The 25,712-nt window shown below is 37.0% G+C and overlaps 1 protein-coding gene across 1 annotated transcript in view; it reads left to right on the top strand.

The window, feature by feature from the left end:
• Positions 1-5,516: 5,516 nt before the first annotated feature.
• The window catches only part of LOC139130025 (E3 ubiquitin-protein ligase TRIM71-like), a 45,013-nt gene continuing 24,817 nt past the window's right edge, over positions 5,517-25,712 (top strand). Inside the window, exon 1 of the mRNA XM_070695741.1 lies at positions 5,517-5,588. The gene's annotated coding sequence lies outside the window, so the exon portion shown is untranslated. The remainder of the gene's footprint in view (positions 5,589-25,712) is intronic.

The following is a 25,712-nucleotide window of genomic DNA, read 5'->3' as shown; positions in this document are numbered from 1 at the left end:
GTTAATGTAGTATGCGCCTGGAAAGTTTAAGACTTTAACCCCCTGTTAGCTTTATAGCGAAAATAAATTTTGGATTTTCCAAAATTAAAGATGGTAAAACTTTTCTTTCGTCAATAGCTTTACAATAAACCCCCGCAAGGGGTCAGATCAGAAAAGAATTGTAGGCATTTGAGAGTGCGATTATCTGTCCCCTAGGCGCGTTTAGCTTTCATCCTAGAGTTAACAAAGGAATGGTGGCATTTTGTATTTCAAATATCGTAAAATTTAAGGTAATTTCGTTGTTATGGTACCACTGCAAATTGTGCATGTCGACAAATGAAGTGCTCTTTTATTAATTTTTGAAAAGGAATGGTAGACCGTTTTGCAGATGTTTATTTATTCTCGAGACGCAGAGGAGGTCCCGGATGAATATCGTACGTTAGTGGCATGTTGTACATTGCACAACCCCAGCGTGCTCTGGTTCTGAGAAATTGATTGAGAAATTGAAAGATCTGTGCCGTTAAATGTCAAACGCTACAATCTGGGCGTGCCATCAAATGGTTACCGGACCTGATGGAAACAAGGTATCCAATAGTAAGCGGGCATGCAGATGCGCATGTCTGCTGAAGCGTTCATTCTATAGTTTGAAAACAGATCGTCTACTCGGTCGCACATCGCTTGAGTCAAACTCTGGTTCCTGTTTTGACCTAAGGAGGACCCTAATCTGTGTGAGTACAGAGACTTTATAGGGAAATTTACTTTGTTTTATGCGATCGTTTATTGAAGATGCATTCTAGTGATTTTGATAGCACTAATGGCGATAGAGAGCACTGGGAGACTCGAGAGGCATGACCTACGTAAACACTAGTGAAGCGGAAGTTAAAAAAATCACTTATCAAAAAATCCATGACTCGCTTCTACCTGAATTTCCTGCTATAATACGCCGATTTAAAGTGAACGTTAGGGTTCCCATGAATTGGGTTCAACAGACACTAAAGTAAGATTGCCAAGTGAAAAGCGTCACAGAAACGGCATCACAAAGAATGTGCCTCGAGGATAGATATTCTGATTCTCAAACTTTTAAAATTCTTTTCTGATCCACAACTTGTATGGGTTCATTTTTAAACACTTGGGGTAAGAAACATTTGCACCGTCCTAGTCTTCAAACTCTTTTGCTCATGGAGGTAACCCAGTGATGGCCGCCATTTTGAATGACAAGTATTGACATATAACAAATAATTTGTTTCTCTTGTTCCAAATTTTGCACGTTAACCCCTGATTTTCATTCTTGATTTGGTAAGTGAGTGATTCAAATTTTCATTGAGGGAAGTTTGAGCGAAAGCTTAAGTCGTTCCTTTCCGAGAAGCAAACTACTTTATGGCCTATGTGCCTTACATGTATGTGTGTCCTTTCATTGACTCGGCTGCCGGCTCCAAAATTCTACTTTGATGTAGAATTCGCCTTTTGTTTCAGATATCCAGACACTAAAACTTTTGCCGTGCTTTTTGTTTTGCCTAGTACTAGTGGAGTGACTTCAGTTTATATGGTCTAGGATTTGTGAAAATTAAAAATCTAATTTTTCTCTGAAAAGTTACCACAGAACAACGTCCATTTTGATTATTTCAATGTGTGTAATTTGTTTCCCTAGCTATTACCAAACTTTACACAGCGTCTAATGATTGTATTACTTGATTTAGAAAGAGCCTTAGCGACGTCAAGTTTTAGCAAAAACGTTGTCGATAATATTCGAGGAGCATGTTGCCTGAATTTTACCATGCTTGTGTGTCACGTATTCCAAGGCGTCGTTCTGCCTGGACGGGAGATAAAACCGGCTGTGATTTTGTTTCTGATTTAACTATTCACACTTTAAAAATGTACATTTCTTTGGACTGGCCTTACTAGATGCATTGCTTGCCTGTTAATCAATGATTTTGTTTCTTGTTTAACTGGTCACACTTTTGAAAATGTGTATTTCCTTGAGCCGAGCTACCGCAGAGGCGTTATTACTGTGCGCGCTCATCATTGAGCAACACCATACCATTGGTAGACTAGTTGGAGATAAACTTACACAGCAGTGTCACAAATAAGTCATTTAGTGACGGGGTGTTTTTCGGTTTACAACTAGATAAATTATCGGAGGTAGAATATTATTAATCCAGTGTTTACCTTAAAAATCACGGAATGTTTTTTGGCGCGAACAAACTAATTACATAGTTCAACACATTTTGCCATGTGATCGCAATAGATGACCTTAAATGGGTGACTGAACTCTCATTTAGAACAGCTTACTCTGAGTACTTCGTACGTTTCAAACTGCCATTGCCTGACATTGCAATGGTATTTGACCTCTGTTTCGTACTCTGAGTTTCTTTAAAGTGTTTTTTGTTTTTTAAAGTAGAAACAGAAAGTCAGAACTTAAAGTTTTGAATAGCGGATCAAGTATGGTTGAAATCAATACTTACATTACATTCACTATCAGAGAGCCGCTATTGTCCTTCGAAAGGATATGCAATTTACAAATGACCTGCTTATACAATGTTAGAGTGTGATAGTATTTGATAGGCTTATAGCGTTACTGTAATTCCACAAACACTTATAGTATGCGCGATACAAACCAGCGTATCCCCTGCTTCAAAATACCCGACAGGCTCTGGTAGATAAATAATGACACCCTTAAAAAATCAAACCATCATGGCAGTTTCATCTTGGACTGTGTTGTGACTCACAGTCTCCAACTTTATACTCCTTCGGAATAGAAAGTTTTACATTGTTTTCATCCGTTTGCTTATGTAATGTTGCCTTATCTACCATAGAACTTTCTGAAAGTCGTCATTAGTCTTTTACTTTTCTGAGTTTACATCAAAATTAGGCTATGTGTCCTGCTACGACCTTTTACAGGCTGTTGCTATAAAGTTTAATTTGTGAGTGATATTTTACCCCGTAAAACACAACAATCTCGCTACATTTCGTTCTAAGCACTTTGCATGTCCAAATCATTTTGTACTATCACATGGTGGGCTCATTTGAAGATTATGGAGCACTACTACTGAATATAGCACTTGCTTATTTTGTGAACACAGAAAATCTTATTTCCTCCTTAGCAATTACGCCGGAATGGGCTATTTGTTCCCCTCATATCACGTTTTCCGCGTTAAAATTCAGACGATGTATATCTTACACTCATCAAGTATATTTGTCACATTGAAATTCCTTATACGCTGTTCATCTCCTTCTGGACAAAACTAACATATCTAATAAAAAAATATCATTTATAAAAATACCTACTTAATTTTTTTGACAATTATTTATATTTATGTTCCATTTTAACCCAGTGAAAAGATTCTTGCTTTGTGTAACGAATGGCCTATCAATATCGCTGTACACTGTGTTTGTTATAATGAAACTTGTTCTGTGTCATTTTTATTTGTTTACTTTCATTCAACAAGTTTCAAAGTACAATCTCAACTGCCACTGGTGGTATCGAAGAGGTAACACAATCAGTTTAACAGCTGTAATAATGATGTAGCAATGGCAACTTACGGTGTGGTTAACCATATTTTGACAGTCGGGAGTAAGTTTTCCTTCGCGAATACCCTCGCTACGATCTGAATTCACCACTTTAAAACACAATTATAATAACACACTAGATGGGGTATTGAGCGGTATTGGCAGGTTTCACGATTGAATGAATGTTTGTTGACGACACGACACACTAGTGAACAAATGACAGGTGTCCTTTGACAGTTTGATTGTACAAGATATATGATGGGTAGAATCGTGACCTTCCTGCTGAATTTTAATGCACTTTCTTTCTGTGCCACTTGGCACTGCATCGCAACATCGCAACGAGTATTTTACAACCGATTCGTATATTGCATTTTCTAAGTAAAGTCATTTTGAAATTAGAAATTGATTAGACTTTAAAATCAGAAAACAAATTTCTAGAGTATTGATGAAATCGTGCTCAGTAATCGAACATGTGCTCTTATAACATCCATATGTTATGGTTCGTCGTTTCCTTAAATAATTATGATCTCAATCTAGTAGTTGAAAATGTAAACGTCACACTTTTGCGTTGCCTGCACAACAATGTATGTCGATCAACAAATTTAAGGAATTTTATATCTGTTACAATTTCTAAGTAAATATAAACAAGCTTCATTACATTAAAAGTAATAGATTTATCATAAGCTCTAAATGATAAGCTATAAACTCCTCTACCTTAAAAAACTATTGTTGTTCTCGCCGTCACCTTTCACATACAATGTCACTGTCAGCGTATTCGAGGATGTCTGTAAGCAAATTATTCTGTATATTGCGCAATATACACAATGGTTACAACGGTCTCACATAACTGATAGGTATCGTCAAACACATCATAGTGTAATAGTTGAAAACAGAAGTACCGTAACTATGGTGACAAAAAGACATGTCTAGACGGCTTTCAGAGATTTTTCTTCAATCCAAATTTATTCTCGTTTTATTATTGTGAATTTCCATTGTGTTGCGAAAGCTGTTGTGCGTAGATACTTCGAACTTATCTCGTGCAAGTTTATGAAAGGAGGACCGCAGAACCAAGTAGATCATCATTAGCCGCATTTTCATTTTTCAGGGGTGTTGACACATGGCCATTTTAGAGATAACTTTTAGTTCATCGAAAATTTTGGAGGAAGAAATTTTGAAAAGTGCATTTGGTATTTGATAAGGGAGATTCAAACAGGAAATCTCACTTCTAGGGTGACAATAATGTGGAAAATTTCCACTTTTTAAAATGTAGATATCTTAAAGAAGTAAAAGCTATTCTCTAGCTTAAAACCACAAAAGAATTTTCATAGTGGCTTAGATATAAACAAAATGAGTATCGCAACCTCTTGACATTTTTAATAATTAGCTGTGCATCTATTGAGGCTGAGTTAAATCTAGTTTCTTTAAATTTTGACGACCACAAAAGGTACAAAGATAAATAGAAAACTGACTTTTCGGTTTTCACTTGACGAAGTGCTGCGATGTTTTACAACGCATTGTTTGCACAACGGTCCTCCGACAACTTTACATTCATCAACTGTTACGACGTCTTGGATATATTAAGCAAAAACACACTAAATTCGAAAATAGCAAAATATTCGGGAAAAAGCCATATTCTAAGAAGTGGTGTTACATAAGAAGGAATTCATGCTCCTTGTTAATTTGTTTGCTTTGTTTGTTTGCTTTTGTTTGTTTGTTTATGCCCGTTTGACATTTTTTACTTACGATTATTTCCGTATAGAATACAAAATCGATAGTTGTATTTTCTGTTCAAGGACTAACTTCAACGGTTTTGCTTAATTGGAGTAAGATTTACAAGCAATCAAGCTTTGAATCCACAAAATTGACAGAAAATAATTTGAAAAGGAATTTAAAAACTCAGAAATATTTTCGTTTTGGATGAAACAATTTACACCGTCCGATAGAATCTTGAATCAGTGTGCGCGTTGCACCTGGAAGCCGTTTCAAGGGTCACCGACGTAGCACAAAGTACTACGCTGCAGTGTGTAAAGTGGGTCTCAGCGAGCTTCTCAACACATAGCCAGCTGGGCTGAAGAGGCAATCAACACCTGTGACGAAGTGAGGTATGTATCGTGAAAGCATATTCGACGACTCGGAGTTTTGCTCTGTTTTCTGTTCCCTATACGAATCTGTCCACGTAAACGCTGCAAATTTCCAATATGTTTTGTGCCAAAAGGAGTCAACTGGCGGTTTACCGCGCTGTTCGGCCACAAAGTATACGTATTGCGCACTGTTGCATTTGAATGGTCCAATTTGAATTTTGATCAATTTTTGTACATCACCCTTTGAGAGCCAAAGTCAATTTTTGTCACCTTTATAAAATGTAACCCCAGTCAGTTTTTTTCAGATTTTTGCCAACATTTTGATAAAAGTCTGTAGCCAATGAAATATGACGTCTGTTCGGTTCAAAATTATCATAACAATAACAGACAAATTCATAAAAACTGGTAAAATGTTACCCTAAAATTTTTGTGGGAAATATTACTGCGCTAAAAGGGTTAACTTTTGCTGAAGGAGATATTGAAGTACGATGTGAAAGTTCGCCCATTTTTAATCTTTCCACATTACTAGAGTAAATTACAAAATGGATACAGTTTGAACCGGTAATGTTCTCCGCATACATCCGATATTTTATTTGCCAGGGATTTATTCACTTTACTCTTCAAACAAACAAAGAAACAAACATACAGACAGACACTCAGACAGATAGACAAAACACAAATAATCACAAGTAAGCAAACATACACCGTTCTTTATTGACAAACAGATCACAAATACAACACCTTATTTATTCTTTATTTTGTATAAAAATAATCATAATACGTAATAGATGAATAAATACGCTTTAAGAAACAAACAAGGAGCCAGGGTTACTTGTGGTCACATGTTTTTTCATATATCCTCTTATCCTCCGGAGGCGCGTCGTCAAGTTTGAACTGAAAACAGAGACCAGATACGAACTGAAAATGCTCACGTGATTCATTATATATTGCAGTTATGTGTACATTGTAACTGTGCCACTTGTTTGCAACTTCATTGAAACTATGATGATCAACATAATGAACAATAATCACCGCCGATTAGCTCATGAAGTATACAAATATGTAATTAGCTGAAATAAAAATATTAAAGTTCTTTTACTGCTGTATTGTATTACCACTTTATATAGCAAGTGTAATTACCGTTGGCCAAGTCCTTCAAGTCATACATGCCGAGCTGTGAAAGTTCATTAGACATGCAAATTATAAATTAGCTGACATGAATATGTGAAATGACTTTTGATATTGTTTTATCATATTTTGCCAACTTTGATCAAGTAAATCTCAGTATATACCCATAATAAGTTCATTAAATATGTAAATTAGAAATTGGCTTAAGTAAAAATGCTTAATGATTTTCATATATTTTAATAATGTTGTATCATGGTCTGTGCAATATATGTAGCAAGTTTTGTCAACTGTGGTCAAGTTGATTCAGATATATATCTCTAATTAGGAAAGTTCATTAAATATGCAAGTTAGGAATTGGATGAAGAGAAAATGCTTGATGACTTTCAATAATATTGTATGATAGTGTCATTAATGTACATAGCAAGTTTCATCAATTTTTATCAAGTCAATTCAGATAAATATCCCTAATTATGAAAATTCACTTAATATGCAAATTAGGAATTGGCTGAAGTAAAAATGTCTTTTGATTTTCAATAATGTTATATCACAGTATCTTTGATGTATATAGCAAGTTACAACAACAACAATCAAGTTAATTCAGATATATATCCCTAATTGGGAAAGTTTATTAAATATGCAAATTCGGAATTGGCTGAAGTTAAACTGTTCAATGACTTTCAATAATGTTAAATCATAGTATCTTTAATTTACATACCAAATTTGGTCGATTTTGATCGAGTCAAATCAGAAATATATCTCTAATTCGGAAAGCTAATAAAATATGCAAATTAGCAACTATATTTCATGTCACCCCTTAATGGTTCCCCCTGCTGAAATATCTTGGTATGATCAACATTTGTAGCAAATCTCATCATATTGTGTCTAGTCGTTTTTAATGTATATCTGGGTTTTTTTTCTAAAATCATTAATTATGCAAATTAGCAAAAAGTATGCAAGCCACACCCACCAAAACTAATCAGTTCTTGCCATTTGCTAACTGAATCTATGTACAAGATTTAATTCTGATCTGATGAGCCGTTTTTGACATATTGGACCAACAGACAGACACAGAGACACACAAACACACAGAAAGACAGACAACAGACATTGCTGCGACATATGCTCGCGTGGGTAAACACGTGAGCAAAAAAAACCGACAACGTGTTTAAAGCGCTTTGCTAATAATATACTAACCGTAGTGTTGGATATTTTGATGAAATACGTCACTGGTTACACCCACTCCCAGACATTATTGATCTCTTGAAGATAAGGTGGTAGCCCCGCCGGAGCGCCAGTCAGGTATTTGGAATTTAGCAATCAGAAGCCGGTACCCTGAATCGAAAATAATATAAGCTCATGCATATTCCGTCGAATGTTGTGAACGGTTCCTTTAATATTTGCACAATTTAAAAGGATATTCAATTTCAATGACTGTGGACAGGGCCAAACCTTGCGACGCTATCTAAAACGTCAATCTTAAGGGTTTTAAATGTATATGTGCCATGTTGTCTCAAACCCTGAAATAGGTCATATGTTCATAGTAGGCGTGGCTGTCATTATGCAATGAAAACAGATCGAATGCAAGCAGTGGCGCTACCAATCATTGTCGAGCATTTGACATAAATCAAAAAAGCTACACCCTATGACTTGGAGTATCGCATAATTTACACTCATATTATGAACACCCTCTAAAAAGAACGTTGACATCTATCACAGTTTTCTGTCAGGTATTTGGAATTTAGCAATCAGAAGCCGGTACCCTGAATCGAAAATAATCTAAGCTCATGCATATTCCGTGAATGTTGTGAACAGTTCCTTTAATATTTGCACAATTTAAAAGGATATTCCATTTCAATGACTGTGGACAGGGCCAAACCTTGCGACGCTATCTAAAACGTCGATCTTAAGGGTTGTAAATGTATTGTGTCATGTTGTCTCAAACCCTGAAATAGGTCATATGTTCATAGTAGGCGTGGCTGTCATTATGCAATGAAAACAGATCGAATGCAAGCAGTGGCGCTACCAATTATTGTCCAGCATTTAACAATCAAAAAAGCTACACCCTATGACTTGGAGTATCGCATAATTTACACTCATATTATGAACACCCTCTAAAAAGAACGTTGACATCTATTACAGTTTTCTCGTTAATGTTTAGTCCGAACGACATTCTTCACGACCTTGGTTATCAACCAGGTAAAGCGTACTGTTCACTTTGGGGCGTGCTATTGACGTTATTATACATGGCGTAGGCCCACTCCTGTATCAACTGCAACTCGTTTGTGCATATGTTGATATTTCCCCGTAGCATCGCCAGGCTCCCGTATTCTGTTGTTTTGTTTGAGTCAGAAAGAGAACACATTGAAGGTCTGCGTAATCATCACTATTAAATTTTGAAAGGCATTTTTTACACTGCTTTGTTCCTTAGGTAGTATGCGCTTCGAAAGTGAAAGACTTAACTGTCGTTTCCTCAAAATGTTCCTAAATGAAACGTTCGACCATGACAATCGGGGGCCAACGTGCAAAGTTAGGAACTCGGGAAACAAATTACCAAACGTCTTGTGAGAAATTAACAATGGCCGCCATTCCTGTGTTAACTCGTTAGTAAAAAAAAAATTGGATTTTCAAAAATATTCGATGGTTAAACATTTTCTTTGTCCAAGAGCTTTGGAATGAACCCCCACAAGTAGGTAGATCAGAAAAGAGCCGTATACGTTTGAGAGTGCGGATATCTGTCCCCTAGGTGCATTTAGCTTTCATCCTAGAGTTAACACAGGAATGGCGGCATTTTGAATTTGAAGTATCGGTAACTTTAATTTTAGGTAATTTGTTGTTATGGTACCACTGCCAATTGTGCACGTCGACAAGTGAAGTGCTTTTTTATTAATTTTGTAAAGGAATGGTAGACCGTTTCCAGATGTTTATTTATTCTCGAGACGCATAGGAGGTCGCGGATAAATATCGTACGTTAGCGGCATGTTGTACATTGCACAACCCCAGCGTGCTCTGGTTCTGAGAAATTGATTGAGAAATTGAAAGATCTGTGCCGTTTAATGTCAAACGCTACAATCTAGGCGTGTCATCAAACGGTTACCGAACCGAGGGAAACAGAGTATTCAATTGTAAGCGGGCATGCAGTTGCGCATGTCTGCCAAAGCGTTCATTCTACAGATTGAAAGCAGGTCGTCTACTCGGTCGCAGATCCCTTGAGTAAAGATTTGTTTCCTGTTCTGACCAAAGGAGGACCCTAATCCGTGTGAGTACAGAGACTTTATAACGAGAGAAATTTACTTTGTTTTATGCGATTGTTTATTGAGGATGCTTTCTAGTGATTTTGATAGCACTAATGGCGATAGAGAGCACTTGGAGACTCGACAGGCATGACCAACGTAAACACTAGTGAAGCGGAGGTTAAAAAAATCACCTATCAAAAATCCCATGACTCGCTTCTACCTGAATTTCCTGGTACAGTACGTCGACTCTCAGTGAACGTTAGAGTTCCAATGAATTGGGTTCAACAGACACTAAAGTCGGATATTGCCAAGTGAAAAGCGTCACACAAACGGCATCACAAAGAATGTGCCTCGAGGACAGATATTCTGATTCTCAAACTGTCAAAATTCTTTTCTGATCAATAACTTGTATGGGTTCATTTTGAAATGCTTTGAGTGTGAAACATTAGCACCGTCTTAGTCTTCAAAATTCAACTTTTTTTGCTCACAGAGGTAACATAGTGATGGCCGCCATTTTGAATGACAAGTATTGATATATAACAAATAATTCGTTTCTCTTGTCCCAAATTTTGCATGGTGACCCTGATTGTTATTCTTTATTTAGCAAGTGAGTGATTCAAAGTTTCATTGACGGACGTTTGAGAGGAAAGTTAAGCCGTTCCTTTCCGAAAAGCATATTACTTTATGGCCCATACGCCTCACATGTACGTGTGTCCTTTCATTGACCCAGCTCTGGCACTGGACTCGAAAATTCTACTTGAGGTAGAATTCGCCTTTTGCCGGATATCAGGACTCTAAAACTTTTGGCTTTGCCGTTTTGTTTTGCCTACTACTTGTGGAGTGACTACAGTTTATTAGGTGTTGTATTTGTGAAAATTAAAAATCAAATTTATCTCTGAAAAGTTACCATAGAATGTCGTCCATTTTGATTATTTAAATGTGTGTTGTTTGTTTCTCTAGCTAGTACCAAACTTTACACAACGTCTAGTGATTTTTAATACTTGATTTAGAAAGAGTCGAAGTGACGTTTAGTTTAAGCAAAAATGTTGTCGATAATATTCGAGCAGCATGATACCTGAATTTTACCATGCTGGTGTGTCACGTTTTCTAATGCGTCGTTCTGCCTGGATGGGAGATAACACCGGCTGTCGTAAAATGCTATAAGTGTTATAGTTGAAAAGGTACCCTTCACCTAGCATGGAAACTTAACATAGAAAGAGGGTTGTCCAGATGAAGGGGGAAATTGGAGGTGAGAAAAAATGATTTAAATTCGAGTTTAGACAAAACAGTGTAAACTTTTCGTACCGGGCATGAAGACAATGTCTTGAGGCTTACAAGCTTCTATCACGTTGTTGAACGATATTATTAATTTTTGACCACGGGGTTACCATTTTATGGTTAGATTTTACTTTTTGCAATTTTCAATTTATCAAATTCGAAAATGGCGCAAGAATAACATACAAGTACACTTTAAGTATGCATGTCGATTAATCCCACCATTTCCGAAGTGAATATATTTAATCGTATAACATGAAACTTTCTTTGAAGTTTGTCACTACAGGTGTCTGCATTGATCTTAGTAACGTAAAGTCTAAGTACTTTGCTCATGTACACTTTAACCGTACTTCTTTGACAACGCGGTCACAAATGGCAAATTGTCAGCGGTGACTGTCATCGACCATGATGATATTTACTCATTCGACAATATACAAATAAGTAGACCTGGGCGGGAGCTAGAGCTATCTCATGTAGTGTAGTGACAAGATATGTCGATCATTGTGCACTGTAGGTGACTCGTTACAATGAATTATATTACCATGCCTTGGCTGTCGCATTTTGGTTGGTCGAGGTGAACCACGTGGCTGACCACAAATACACAGTAATGGTTTGTTTACAAGCCCGTGAATATGAATAATATGATAAACAACTCAAAGTATCGTAAATTTACAGCTTGTACGTAAATCATAATCAATCACAAAATAAAATGAAGCACTTGTCGGCCAAGTTGAGATACTTTTTTCTGAAAATATCTCCGGATTTGCCAATGTTTTACAGTGCGTGACATTTTGTCGAGTATTGCTCAGTTCTGGGTCCCAGTTGTCGTTCGCACCGGAAATTTTCGCAAGTTTTTGACGGTTTCCTTCGGTTCGTAGATAATATAATGGAAATAACAGACTCCACTCTGACCACTAACGTTTACTTATGGGCGCGGGCTCGAGGAAAGCCAAATTAACGGGCTCGGCAAGCCTCGCCCGTTAATTTTTGGCTTTCCTCTCGCCCTTGCCCATCAACAATTTGATAAATTTTATCGCTGAGTTGGACACACTGTTAGTAATACCAAATGTAAAAATTCGGTAGTTCTGAGGTAAAGTACACGGACTACTTTTTCTTTTTAAATCGAGTCAACACAAACATACGTATTCTAATCTGCACTATAGTGTCCTTATGACTGGTGTGTCACGTATTCCAAGGCGTCGTTCTGTCCGGGTGAGAGATAAAACCGGCTGTGATTTTGTTTCTGGTTAAACTACCCACACTTTAAAAATGTATATTTCTTTGGACTGACCCTACTATCAATGATTTTGTGTCTTGTTTAACTCGTCACATTTTTAAAAATGTAGATTTCTTGAGCCGAGCTACGGCAGTGGCATTATTACTGTTCGCGCTCTTCATCGATCAACACCATATCATTAGTGGACAAGTTGGAGATAAACTTATACAGCAGTGTCACAAATAAGTCATTTAGTGACTGGGTGTTTTTCGGTTTACAACTAGATAATCATCGGGGGTAGAATATAATTAATTCAGTGTTTACCTTACAAATCACGGAATATTTGTTGACGCCAACACACTAAATACAGGGTTCAACACATTTTGCCAGGTGATCACAACAGATGACTTTGAATGGGTGACTGAACTCTCATTTAGAACTATGAGTACTTCGTACGTTTCAAACTGCCATTGCCGACATTGCAATGGCATTACTGTGTTTCTTTAAGTTGTTTTTTTTTAATTAGAAACAGAAAGTCAGAACTTAAAGATTTAATTACCGGATCAAGTATGGTTGAAATCAATACTTACATTACATTCACTTTCAGAGAGCAGCTAATGTCCTTCGAAAGGATATCTAATTTACAAATGACCTGCTTATACAATGTTAGAGTGAAACAGTCTTTGTTAGGCTTATAGCGTTACTGTATTCCACTAACACTTAGTATGCGCGATACAAACCAGCGTATCCCCTGCCACAAAATACCCGACACACTCTGGTAGATAAATAATGGCACCCTTAAATAGTCAAACCATGGTGGCAGTTTCATCTTGGACAGTGTTGTGACTCACAGTCTCCAACTTTATACTCCTTCGGAATAGAAAGTTTTTACATTTTTATAATCCGTTTGCTTATGTATAGTCTTCATTTTTAAAAGTTATAGGGAATTCATATGATGATTAAATAAAAAGGGGGATTTAATTTATATTTGGTTTAAAACACAAAGCCACGTTTCTAACATACGTAACAAACGTATGAAACCGAAAATGAATTTCATTCCCGCAACCTCAGTTTTTGATGCATAGCCTAGTCAAACACATGCCAAGCTGACTTATAAACTATATTACATGATACAAATTCGCCTAAAATTGAAGATATGGCGACAGCATTCACATTGTCATTATGGGACATATTTGTCTTGGTTTGCGTTGCACTCATAACAGAGCAACAATATCCGTTGTTTGAATATCTTGAATGTTGTGTAAAGCTTCACTCTGCCGTATACTGTCGGCATACGGCTATTAATCAACCAAAATAAACGTATCCTAACCTTTTGATCTTTTGCGTCTGATGCCAAATGTATCGTGCAGCTAACCTTGTGTTACCTTTGACATCGTCTGACACCTTAGACTATAATAGTCTCCTCTAACACACGTTTCCACTCCTTTATTAGCTAAATTTCTCAGAGTTTTTTTCATGTTGAGCTCTTAAATATTGGACACACGCTGTCAATAATCTATCCGAGAAGGTTACATCAATAGAATATGACATAAGATTGGTCCAATTAACATTTCCATGCAAAGTAATGCATTTCCAGACCAATGAGACGTTTGTGATGCACAAAGTTTAGTAGGACCATCCTGAACCACTGGTAGTTAGTGGTGGTACCAGGTGTCCGGAATGGGTAAGCGTACCCTGCCAGCATGCTTCACCCGTCAGGATTGGTCCCAAAATTGTCTAAATCTTATGAAGTGATACCGGATATGAATCACTGTAATAAGTCAAAGTTAGGAATGCTGTCGCTAATCATTTGGGTGACTGAGGTGTAGTATTTGGCCACAATGTCGCCATATCTACCACAGAACTTTTTGAAAGTCCTCGTTAGTCTTTTTACGTTTCTTAGTGTTTTCATCAAAATGAGGCTATGTGTCTTGCTACGACCTTTTACAGGCTGTTGCTATAAAGGTTAATTGATGAGTGATATTTTACCCAGTAAAACACAACAGTCTCGCTACACTTCAGTTCTAATCACTTTACATGTCCTTTAATCTTTACAAATCTTTTTGCATGATCACATGTTTGGACTCATTTGAAGTTTATGGAGAACTTCTACGAAATATAGTTTTCACTTGCTTATTTTGTGAACTCTGAAAATATTTTTCCTCCTGAGCAATAACGAAGGGATGGGTTATTTGTTCCCTCGTGTCAAGATTTCCGCGTTAAAATTCAGAGGATGTATATCTTACATTCATCAAGTATATTTGACACCTTAAAAGTGCTTATATGCTGTCCATCTTCTTCTAGAAAAAATACATAATGCATAATAAGTACGGGTAGTTTTCAATCAGGTTCGAACCCACAACATACGGCATGAGTCGCCTAGCGGAGAGGCAGCGGACAGATCAGCACCTGCTAAATCCCCAACAATCATCATTTATAAACATATTTACTTTATTTACTTGTCACTACATCGACAATAACTAATATTCATGTTCCATTTTTACACAGTGAAAAGATTCTTGCTTTGTCTAACGAATGGCCTGACTATATCGCTGTCCACTGTGTTTGTTTGAACATTCCATTAATCAGCTTTTTCCGTGTCATTTGTTTTTGTTTAATTCATTCAACGAGTTTCATAGTAAAATCTCAACTGCCACTGTTGGTATCGAAGAGGTAATAAAACAAGTTTAACAGCTGTAATAATGATGTAGCAATGGCAACGTACGGTGTGGTTAACCATATTTTGACAGTCGGGAGTAAATTTTCATTCGCGAATACCCTCTCTACGATCTGAATTCACCACTTTAAAACACAATTATAATAACACACTAGATGGGGTATTGAGCGGCATTGGCAGGCTTCACGACTGAATGAATAATGTTTGTTGACGACGCGACACACTAGTAAACAAATGGCAGGTGCCCTTTGACAGTTTGATTGTAGAAGATATATGATGGGTAGAATCGTGACCTACCTGCTGAATTGTAATGCACCCTATCGCAACACCTGAGTATTTTACAACCGATTCGTATATTGCATTTTCTCAGTAAAGTCATTTTGAAATTAGAAATCTGTACCGTCATTAAAATTGATTTAGACTTTAAAATCAGAAAACAAATTTCTAGAGTATTGATGAAATCGTGCTCAGTAATCGTACATATGCTCTTATAACATCCACATGTTATGGGTCGTTGTTTCCTTAAAGAGTTATTGTTCTCAATCTAGTAGCTGAAGATGTAAAGGTCAAACTTTTGCATGTCCTGCCTCAACAATGTATCTGTCGATCAACAAATTTAAGGAATTCCACATCTGTTACAGTTTCTAAGTAAATCTAAACAAGCCTCATTAAATTAAAAGTAATAGATTTATCATAGGCTCTAAATGATAAGCTATAAACTCCTCTACCTTAAAACTATTGTTGGTCTCGCCGTCACTTTTGCACATTTAATGTCAGTGTCAGCATATTCGAGGATGTCTGTAAGCAAATTGACGAGTGTTATTCTGTATAGCTGAGTGTGGATTGCGCAATATACACAATGGTTACAACGGACTCACATAGCTGATAGGTATCGTCAAACACATCAGAGCGTAATAGTTGAAAACAGATGTATCGTAACAATGGTACAATGGTCAAGACGGCTCTGAGAGATTTTTCTTCAATCCAAATTTATTCACGTTTTATGGAAGTGAATTTCGATTGTGTGGCGAAAGCTGTTGTGCGTAGATAAGGTTTTGACCAGTTAACAACATATACGCACGAGTTACACTCGTCGTATATGGAGGGAAATGGTCCGAGTGGTACACCCGACCAAAGGTCTGTTTAATGCTAGTATATCATACCAGTGTATTGCAATTTGTAATAAAACCAAAAATAAAGCGCACGAAGTCCATTTTTGAGATCGGAAAGGCTAACTATGCAGTATATTATGAATACATACACTGTCTTGAGTCTGGAGCAATCAGGGTTCAGGATATACAGTATCAATACACTAGTCCACTAATGGTAAAAGTACATTTTCAGAATTTTACGACTAGTCCAGGAATTTGTCTGCACATGGGAGACATGGTAGACTTCACAGGGGAATCTACGTTGGTACAAATCATGATGTATTATGGGAAATCTCTAGTACTGTGGACCATGATAACAATCGGGGGTCAACGTACAAAGTTAGGAACTAGGGAAACAAATTACCAAAAGTCTTGTGAGAAATTAACAATGGCCACCATTCCTGTGTTAAGTCGTTAGTAAAAACAATTCTGGATTTTCAAAACAGTTAGATGGTTAAACGCTTTCTTTCTGCAAGAGCTTTGGAATGAACCCCCACAAGTAGGTAGATCAGAAAAGAGCTGTAGACGTTTGAGAGTGCGAATATCTGTCCCCTAGGTGCATTGTTGGTATCGAGGAGGAAACGTAATCGGTTTAACGGCTCTAATAACAACGACTCTGTGCCCCCTTAACTGTTGACCATATGTTGACGGTCTTGAGTAGGTTTGTCCTCTCAAATACCTTTGCCATGATCTGAGTCGACGACTTATAATTACACACCAGATGGATAATTTATCAAGAGGCAGTGGTAGGCTTCACGATTCACTGAATGTTTGTTGTTGACGCGACACATTTTTCATTAATGGCGTGCAGACTGCAGAACACGCATATGCCCAATGGCTAGAATCGTGACCAGACTGTAATGAGACCCTTCTTTCGGCGCCACCTGGTACTACATCGCTACACATCCAAAGTTTTCAACAGAATCGTGCAATGCATTTTCTTTAAAGTCATTTGTAATTGAAAATTTACTGAGTCATCAAAATTGATATACACATTAAAATAAGGCAAAAAAGTTATCTAGAGTAGCGGATACATCGTGTAATTGAAGATGTCTTATAACATCCATCGCTTATGTAATGGGTTGTTGTTTCCTTAAAGTATGCTTGATCTCAAGTAAATGAAGATGTAAATATCAAACTTTGACGTATCCTGACTCCAAAATCTAACTGTCTATCAGGAAATTAAAGGAACGTTTTAATTTGTCATCGTTTGTAAGTAAATCTTAACACGTGTCAATCAGTTTAAAGTAAAAGATTCATTATAGACTAAACTCTTTTACCTAAACTATTGCTCTTCTCGCCATTAACTTGGCACAAATTATGGCAGAGTCTGTGTATTTTAAGTTGTCTGTAAACAAATGGACGAATAATATTGTTGTGGACAAATGTAGATTGCGTTGAATATGCAGTAAGTACAATCATTCTCACAAGATTGTTAGAATTTGTCAACGAAATAGCGTTCATTAAGTTGAATGATAGAGAGCTTCTATGATAATGGCGACCACAAAACGTGTCTAGACTGGTCTTTGATATCTGTACTTGTTACAATTTGTCGACGAAATAAAGTGTACTTTTTAGGTTCAATAATTTGAATGATAAAGAAGTCCAATGATAATGGCGACAAAAAAGACCTGTCTAGGCTGGTCTTTGATAGCCGTCTTTTTTAGAATTTGTCGACAAAATAAAGTGTACTTTATAGGTTCAATAATTTGAATGATAAAGAAGTTCGATGATATATAGCGTCAAAAAGACCTATCTAGGCTGGTCTTTTATATCTGTCTCCAATACACGGTTGGTCTAGTTGTACTAAAGGTTATATCAATTGTGTGGCGAAAGGTGCTGTGTGTAGACCAATCGACGGTGATATACCCGGCAGTTCAAACATCTCACGCAAGCTTGTTATACGAGGATTGCAGAACCTAATAGGTCACTATTACCCCGTATTTACATTTATTAGTAGTATTGACACAGGGCCATTTTAAAGGTAACATTTAGTTCATCGAAAGTTTCCGGGTGAATAATTTCTGATAAGTGTATTTAAAGGGGTTTAAACAGGAAAGCTCACTCACAGGACGCAAATTATATGAGAAATTTGCAATTGTAAAGTTTAGATACCTTAAATAAGTACAGCTCTGATCAGACTTCTGTAGCTCATAACACAAAAGACTGTTCATGGTGGCTTATAAATAAACTAGTCATGTATGGCAACCTCTTGACTTAATGAATTATGAGCTGTACATGTCTTAGAGTTGCTCGGTTGCAACCTTTGACATTCGTAAACTTTGTAGCCTTGCATTGCAATGTCCATTCCAATATCTCGAATTTACTCCGATCCGTTTAATGTTATTCTATGGGTGCCAATGTCGTTGCCAACAGTCATTGTCAAAATTGCGATGCTATTCGCAAAAGAGCATTATCCTACAAGAACTAGTCACCGATATCTTACATGGGAAAGAATTCGCTTTTCGCCAAGATATTTGGACTAATGCTTTGATTTTGATTCACTACTATGGAGGGCCTATTATAACGCTTATTTTTACCGGCTTGCTTTTGTTGACATTAAAAATAAAATAAAATTTATCCCTAAGATTAACATAAGAATGGCGTCCATTTTGAATGTTCGTATATTGTGTTGTTTCTCTAACCTACCACCAAACTTTACACGGCGTCCCATATTTTTAATAATTGATTTGGAAAGGGAGAGACAAAGTTGTAATCGTTCAATCTCCTTTCGCATATTAGCCATTCATTGATTGGGTGCCTTTCAGTTCAGAACTTCATATATATAATAAGTTCTAACGACGCAACCTCCCACTGCGAAGACTTCATACAGCATTATGCCTTTACCTCAGGCAAGTTTTTTTTTTAAACTCCTCTTTCGTTTTTGTCGTTTTCATCATTCTCAATCAGTTGTATTGTATTTTTAACCAATACCACATAGATATCAGTTTTTACGTGTAAAATATTAGCCGCCTCTGATGACTACATTTTGTCGTCTGCCACACAGTTACGTGTGGTTCGATACATAGTGGCCGCCGCGCGCCGCGTGGTAAGCTTCTATGCATACCACGCGGCGGCCGCCGCAATGGCACGTAAGTGTGTTAGTCACCTATGCGATTTCTGGCGGAAGAAGCAAACTTTGTTTTCCGTTTTTTTCGCCAAGTCAGTAAGACTCAGCTTTCTCCAACGGGGCATGAACGATCACCGACGCGAGTAGTACTATGGCGTACAACAGCGCCAGCGGAGACTCGTACTCCATAGCTTAGTTGACAATGGCACCAGTGCCGAACGTTAGATGTTTGGAAGCTGAATTTAGGTGGGCCACCGGAATTCAAACTTTTACTTTTTTGAGGACATATTTTTATCTATATCTCGCGATCGGCGCAGTCGCCACGTCAAATATCGACCATTGGCATTAAACAATGTGTTTCAAAAATGTTACCAAGTCGGAGTGCCTCTTTAATCTACAATAACCTAACACGCGCAATAAAAACCTAAGTACTCCCTTCTTCAAAATATTTTGAAATACTTTCTTAGATAAATAGTTGCAACCTAAAATAATCACATTATGGTGACAGAGTACAGCTTGGACTGTATTGTCTTTAAATTTTAACGAAGACTCACACATTCTTTAAATTGTACTTCTTTGGAGTGGAGCATTCTACACTTCTTTCATCCGTTTGATTGTATAATCGTCATGTAGTTTAAAGTTCATGATTTCCAAGTCCCGGAGGTTGCGCTGTCCGGGCACATGCATCTTGTTCCCAAAATCAGGGAAAAGGGTGTGTGTGTGTTTTGTTCATCTATCAGGCAGATAAGATTTGAACCAGAATAGCGCGCAATCTTTGATTCCAAAACAGTATTCAAGTCGATAAAGGAGCATTTCATGATCTGAAGTTTCAAACACAGTAGAGAGGCCTAACAGGGTCAAAATGCTGAATTTACTTATATAATGCAGTGAGGAGGCCTTGAGGAATCTTCATGAGCGACGTTTTCGTGCAGGGCTGATTCAACAATGTGTTTGAAATCAGAAAACATTAGTCATTTTACTGCATAAGAATAATTCGTTCTGTGATTTTCGAAAGGAGAGGCAAGTTTGAGAAAGGTCGGTACTTCTTAAATCGTTTTGGTCAAGTGATATGTCTTTATGTGAGCAGTTTTATAGACGGCTGGGAATATACCAAAAGTGACAGGATACGTCATGTCTTTGGTAATGGTGGAAAATAAGATGTCTAAACTAATCAATCAAGAGACTGTTGGGCATAACATCGAGGTCACAACTTATTGCAGGTGTCTTTAGAATCATACGTTTCACGATATCATCAGCAACAGGTTTGAAGTAACTGAGATGTTCTCTGTGCATGCTAGGCTCAGTGCACATGGGAAAAGAGCATCAGTATACGTATGGTCCAGGTTTGCTCCTATGGTTCTGAATTCGTAAAAGTGATTTAGGAGATCAATAGCATGGTAAACTGTAGGAAGGGGGAGAGGGTTTCTTGTTGCCAAGTAAATCATGTGTAACACTGAACAATGCCTTTCACGTTTGACTGTTACTGATTTTATTAGCGTATTTATAACATGTGCGTTGACTGGTAAATACTGGTGCTGTTCTCTGCATTTCTCGGTTGCGCAGCCGCGCTTAAGGTAGAACGCACCTCGGGGACAGATATTCGGGCCTTCAAATTTTATCAATTTTCTTCTGACCTACCACTTGTGGGGGCTCATTTTGAAGCTCTTGGTGAAAGAAAAGTTTTCACCGTCTTAGTTTTTCGAAAATCGAACATTTTATATTTTCCGATAGAGTTAACACAGGGATGGCGGCCATTTTGAATTTCAAATATCGAGAAATCGCAAGTTATTTGTCTCTCTTGTACCAAAGTTTTCACGGTGACCCCTGATTTTTATTCTTGCTTCGGTAAGAGAATGGTTTAATGTTTCACTGAGGAAAGTTTGAGCAAAAGTTTAAGTCTTTCACTTTCGAGGTGCATATTACCTTAAGTAGTAGCTAGGGTGAACTTTGTGTAAACTGAGAGCCTTCACTCTCTGCCAGGTGGAGGTGTTCGGCCTTGGTAATAGGCCACTCAGCTACTTGGTGTTAGTAGCCTGTAGGTGGCCACGCTATATATTGAGATAGTACGCGCCTCGAACGTAAAAGACTTAACTTTTGATCAAACTTCCCTCAATGAAACTTTCAACCATTCTCTTACAAAATCAAGAAGAATGAAATTGAGTTTTGGAACTAGAGAAACAAATTATTTAATTTGTACCGATATTTGAAATTCAAAGTGGCCGCTATTCCTGGGTTAACTCTTCGTAGAAAAATACAAGTTTTGGTTTTTCGAAAAACTGAGAACGTGAAAATGTTTCTAACTCCAGGAGCTTTAAAATAAGCCCCTCATAAGTTGTAGATCAGAGAAGAAATATAAGACAATTGAGAGTCCGTATTGTATCTGTCCCGGAGGCGAGTACAACCTCAAGGAAGGCATTTCAGACAGGTGGTGAGAGTCAATGCTAAATAAATGAAGATATGTTTATCTTTCTGAGATAGTTTTAGTCCGGTAAATATTTCTCCGTAAAAAAAACAAAAATCAAAACCGGAACCAGCAGTAATAATGTTTTCCCAAATATGGACAAGTGGTGAACGTCGTCAGTTTACGTTCTGGTTACAAGAGTGATGAATTAGACGGTAAAACAAGGTCTTGATGAAACTCAAATGTCAAAGATGCTACTAGGAGCGCAACATCATGAATAGCCAATTATAGGCAACACTGATGTGATAATATTTTCAGTACTCTCGGTATTCTATTCGACTTTGACACATCTTTAATGCTTTGTGGCATTATCTCACCCACCTTTACTGTAAATTGTGGTGTTTTCTGTGATTATCCCTAAAATGTGTTTGTTTTGTGAACAAAGGATCTTTAAATCGCAAAAGGAACACAGATATCTCGAGATCCTAGAAGTGCAGCAACTAGGCGTACACTGTATATTTCAGACTGATTAGTAAGCTTAAATGTCCTATATTCATTTGACACACACTGGAACTGGTGCGTATGCTTTAACTCTAACATAGCTACCACGGAATTACGATAGACGTCAGAGACAGTTAAAGCGTTGACATTGTCCCTTAAAGGTATTCGGTCACCTGTTTTTAATAGCCAATCACAGATTTTACGCGGGTGACCGCTTTTTAAAAAGCGGCCAGCCATGTCATACTCAGTAGCGTCGTGTGCATGAACTTTGACGTATCAACTATGGAGAAGTGACAGCTACATGTGTTAGGGGTAGTGCGCTACGCCCCGCCCCTTTACCATATATGGAATACCCTAAAGTTAACACGGGGATAGCGGCCATTTTGAATTTCAAATATATGTAACTCTTGGGTAATTCTTCCACTTTCGAGACACATAGCATCTTAACTTTTGACATTTTTCATGTAGGCTCTTGTCATACTGCTCATTTCAGATTTTATTGTTTTTTTTTCACTAAGTTCGTCGTCACCTGAAGGGGGGTGCTTCAGATTAAAGCCAGCTGATTAGCCTCAATTTTTTGAGTGTGAAATATTTGCATCATTGCAAACTTTTGAATATTTCACAGTATATGCTGTCAATCTACGGTATGCGCGTATTGTATGGTCTACCTGCCTTTGCATGATTTTTTTTTTATAATTTTTATTTCAATTAAGAACAAAAAAACAAAGCAGAGAAAAACACATCACAAAGGAAAAAGGAAGAACAAACACAAGAAAAAAGAAAGTGTACGAGCCTAAACATTACAATTGGCCCAAAGGAGCCCACTTTGCTTCAAACTTCTTTTTGGTGAGAAATTTTTGTTCTATGTACATTACTTCTTTCACTTTTTGGACAAAGAAATTGACAGTTAACTTAGTATTGGCATATCTAATGGCGTAAAGTTGAAATTTTGCAATTAAAATAAGATGATTTAGAAGAATTGTTTCTTGATTATCGCGAATGCCAAAAAGTACAGTGTAACATGATAGTGAGAGCTTATTACTTAGTCTTGAATTACATAAAGCTTCAAAGCCTTTCCAAAAATTCTGCGCATTTTTACAATACCAGAAAAGGTGCTCAAGTGTCTCCTCTTGACTACAATATTTACAATTGCTATTTGGTTAATTTTATTACGAAATAAAAATAGGTTTGTGGGCAAGATTCGATGAAGAATTTTAAATTGGAAGACTCTGACCTTCTCTTCTGTTGTTATTTTATATGGAAGTCTCCATATTTGTTTCCAATTTACCTCATGCTGATCGTTGTCACTTAGGTTATAAAATTTGGATTCTGAAGTAGCACGCACAAAACCATTTTTTACAAAAAGTCTGTAGAAGTCCCTTGTATCACCTTTCCCTTTATCAATTCTAATTCTCTCAATCAAAGGTACTCTACATTCACTATTGTTCCCACGCATGATGCGTTTCCATGAATTTTGTATAGCATTGATGCAACCGTAATATGTAACAAAATCAGTACTTATATGATATTTATCTATAAACGTTCATAAGAAATAAAAAATTCACCCTTGTCATCTAATAAATCAGCAATGTGTTTGACTCCTTTGTTGAGCCAGTCATTATAGCAAACACTTTTACCACTAATCAAAATGTTTTCGTTATTCCATAGTATTTCTGAAATACCTTCTTGAAAATTAGTTGGTCGAGTATAACTGTACAATTCTTTCCAGAATATTAGAATATCTTTATAAAATGAAGGAATTACGATAGTCATTTTGTCTATGCTATAGTTACAACTAAACAAAAATTGTAGCCCTCCAAATCAAATAAAATAGCTTTTGCCAATAGTTCCCCAAGGTAAGCTTGTTTTGATAATTCTTTCTGCCCAAGCTTATTTGAAGGCTTTGTTCTGAAGTTACAAATCTATCATTCTCAAACCACCTTCATCGAGGTTGCCTATCAGAGTGCTACTTTTAATGAAATGTTTTTTCGCCCTCCATAAATAGGAGAATAAATACGCTCTCGCTCTCTAAATACAATCATCTGGAATAGAAATGGAATTCATAACGTATAGCAGATTTGAGGCCCCAAAAACCCTTGCCAGTGTTACTTTCCCTCTAATTGTCAAGTCACGTGATCTCCAAATATCTAGTTTGTCACACATTTTTCTTATCTTGGTATATACATTGAACAGATGGTTTTTCTTTTTATCGTGACCTAAAAAAATTCCCAAATAGGTCCACTAGTTGGTGTAATACAATCCAGAGCTATCCAATTGCGCTTTAAGCTGCCCAATAGTAGCAGTTCTGTCTTTTCTAAATTAATATCTAGGCCTGAGAAACTATGAAAGTCTTCCAACAAAGCAATAGCACGTGATACAGAATCTTGATTGCTCAGCGTTAGAGTAGTATCATCTGCAAACCCACAAATAGTTTGTACGTGACCATCTGGCAGGAAAATTCCTTAAATTTGAGTATTTGTTCTCATTGCCGTAACAAATAGAGCTGTAGACAAAGGGCAGCCTTGCCTGATCCCTCGTTCTAATTTAAACCATCCTGTTGAATAACCGTTGTTCAAAACACAACTTTCAATGTCATCGTAGAATACTGCAATCCATTTCTTAAAGGAGTTACCAAAGTTATATAAATCTAATGCTTTAAAAAAATTCAATTCAAGAGTGTCAAAAGCTTTGGTAAAATCAACAAATAACATAGCTCCTGGTTTTCCTGTATTTTCACATAGATCCACCATATCTAAAATCAATCGAAGGTTATCAATTATTTTCCTCCCTGGTATAAAAGCTGACTGATGAGAATGAATGATATCTGGAAGAATACCTTCAAGTCTTTTCGCAATACACCTACTTGCAATTTTATAATCAGAGTTAAGTAGTGAAACTGGTCTCCAGTTTTTTAAATACTGGTGGTCTTTTTCTGGTTTTGGCAATAATGTAATAACAGTTTGTTTTTGTGTTTTAAGACACCACCTTGATATCCACAGTTTAGGGAATTTTTAAAGCATCTCCCAATTCATCCCAAAAGAACAAATAAAACTCAGGTAGTAGACCATCGCTCTCTGGGGTTTTGTTTTTTGTTGCTTTTTTAACGCTTGATAAATTTCTTCCTTTGTTAGTAACCCCTCACAAAGGGCCCGTTTATCTTGCTTAACCTTAGGTATGTTTGCTTCCTGGAAGAAACCATAGATGTCAGCCTTCTCTAAATTTGGATGCGCAGACGTGTAAAGATGGATGTAATATTCTTTTATTTTGTACAGAATTTCCCTCTGGTCTGTAGTTTCACCATTCCCATCTTTTAACAAATTTATATTTTTCTTTGTATAATTCTTTTTTTCCAGGTTTAGGAAATATTTTGTACTTTTTTCACCATCTTGATACCATTGAGCTCTGGATCGTATGGCTGATCCTCGCACTTTCTCGTCTGTAATCACATCAAGCTCTCTTTTCAGAGTTTCATACGTATTTAAAACATTTTCAT

This window comes from Ptychodera flava, chromosome 3, assembly GCF_041260155.1.
Source record: "Ptychodera flava strain L36383 chromosome 3, AS_Pfla_20210202, whole genome shotgun sequence".
In the NCBI taxonomy this organism is placed as follows: domain Eukaryota; kingdom Metazoa; phylum Hemichordata; class Enteropneusta; family Ptychoderidae; genus Ptychodera; species Ptychodera flava.
The sequence above is the reverse complement of the archived record's forward strand: the minus strand, read 5'-3'. Positions and strand labels throughout refer to the sequence as shown.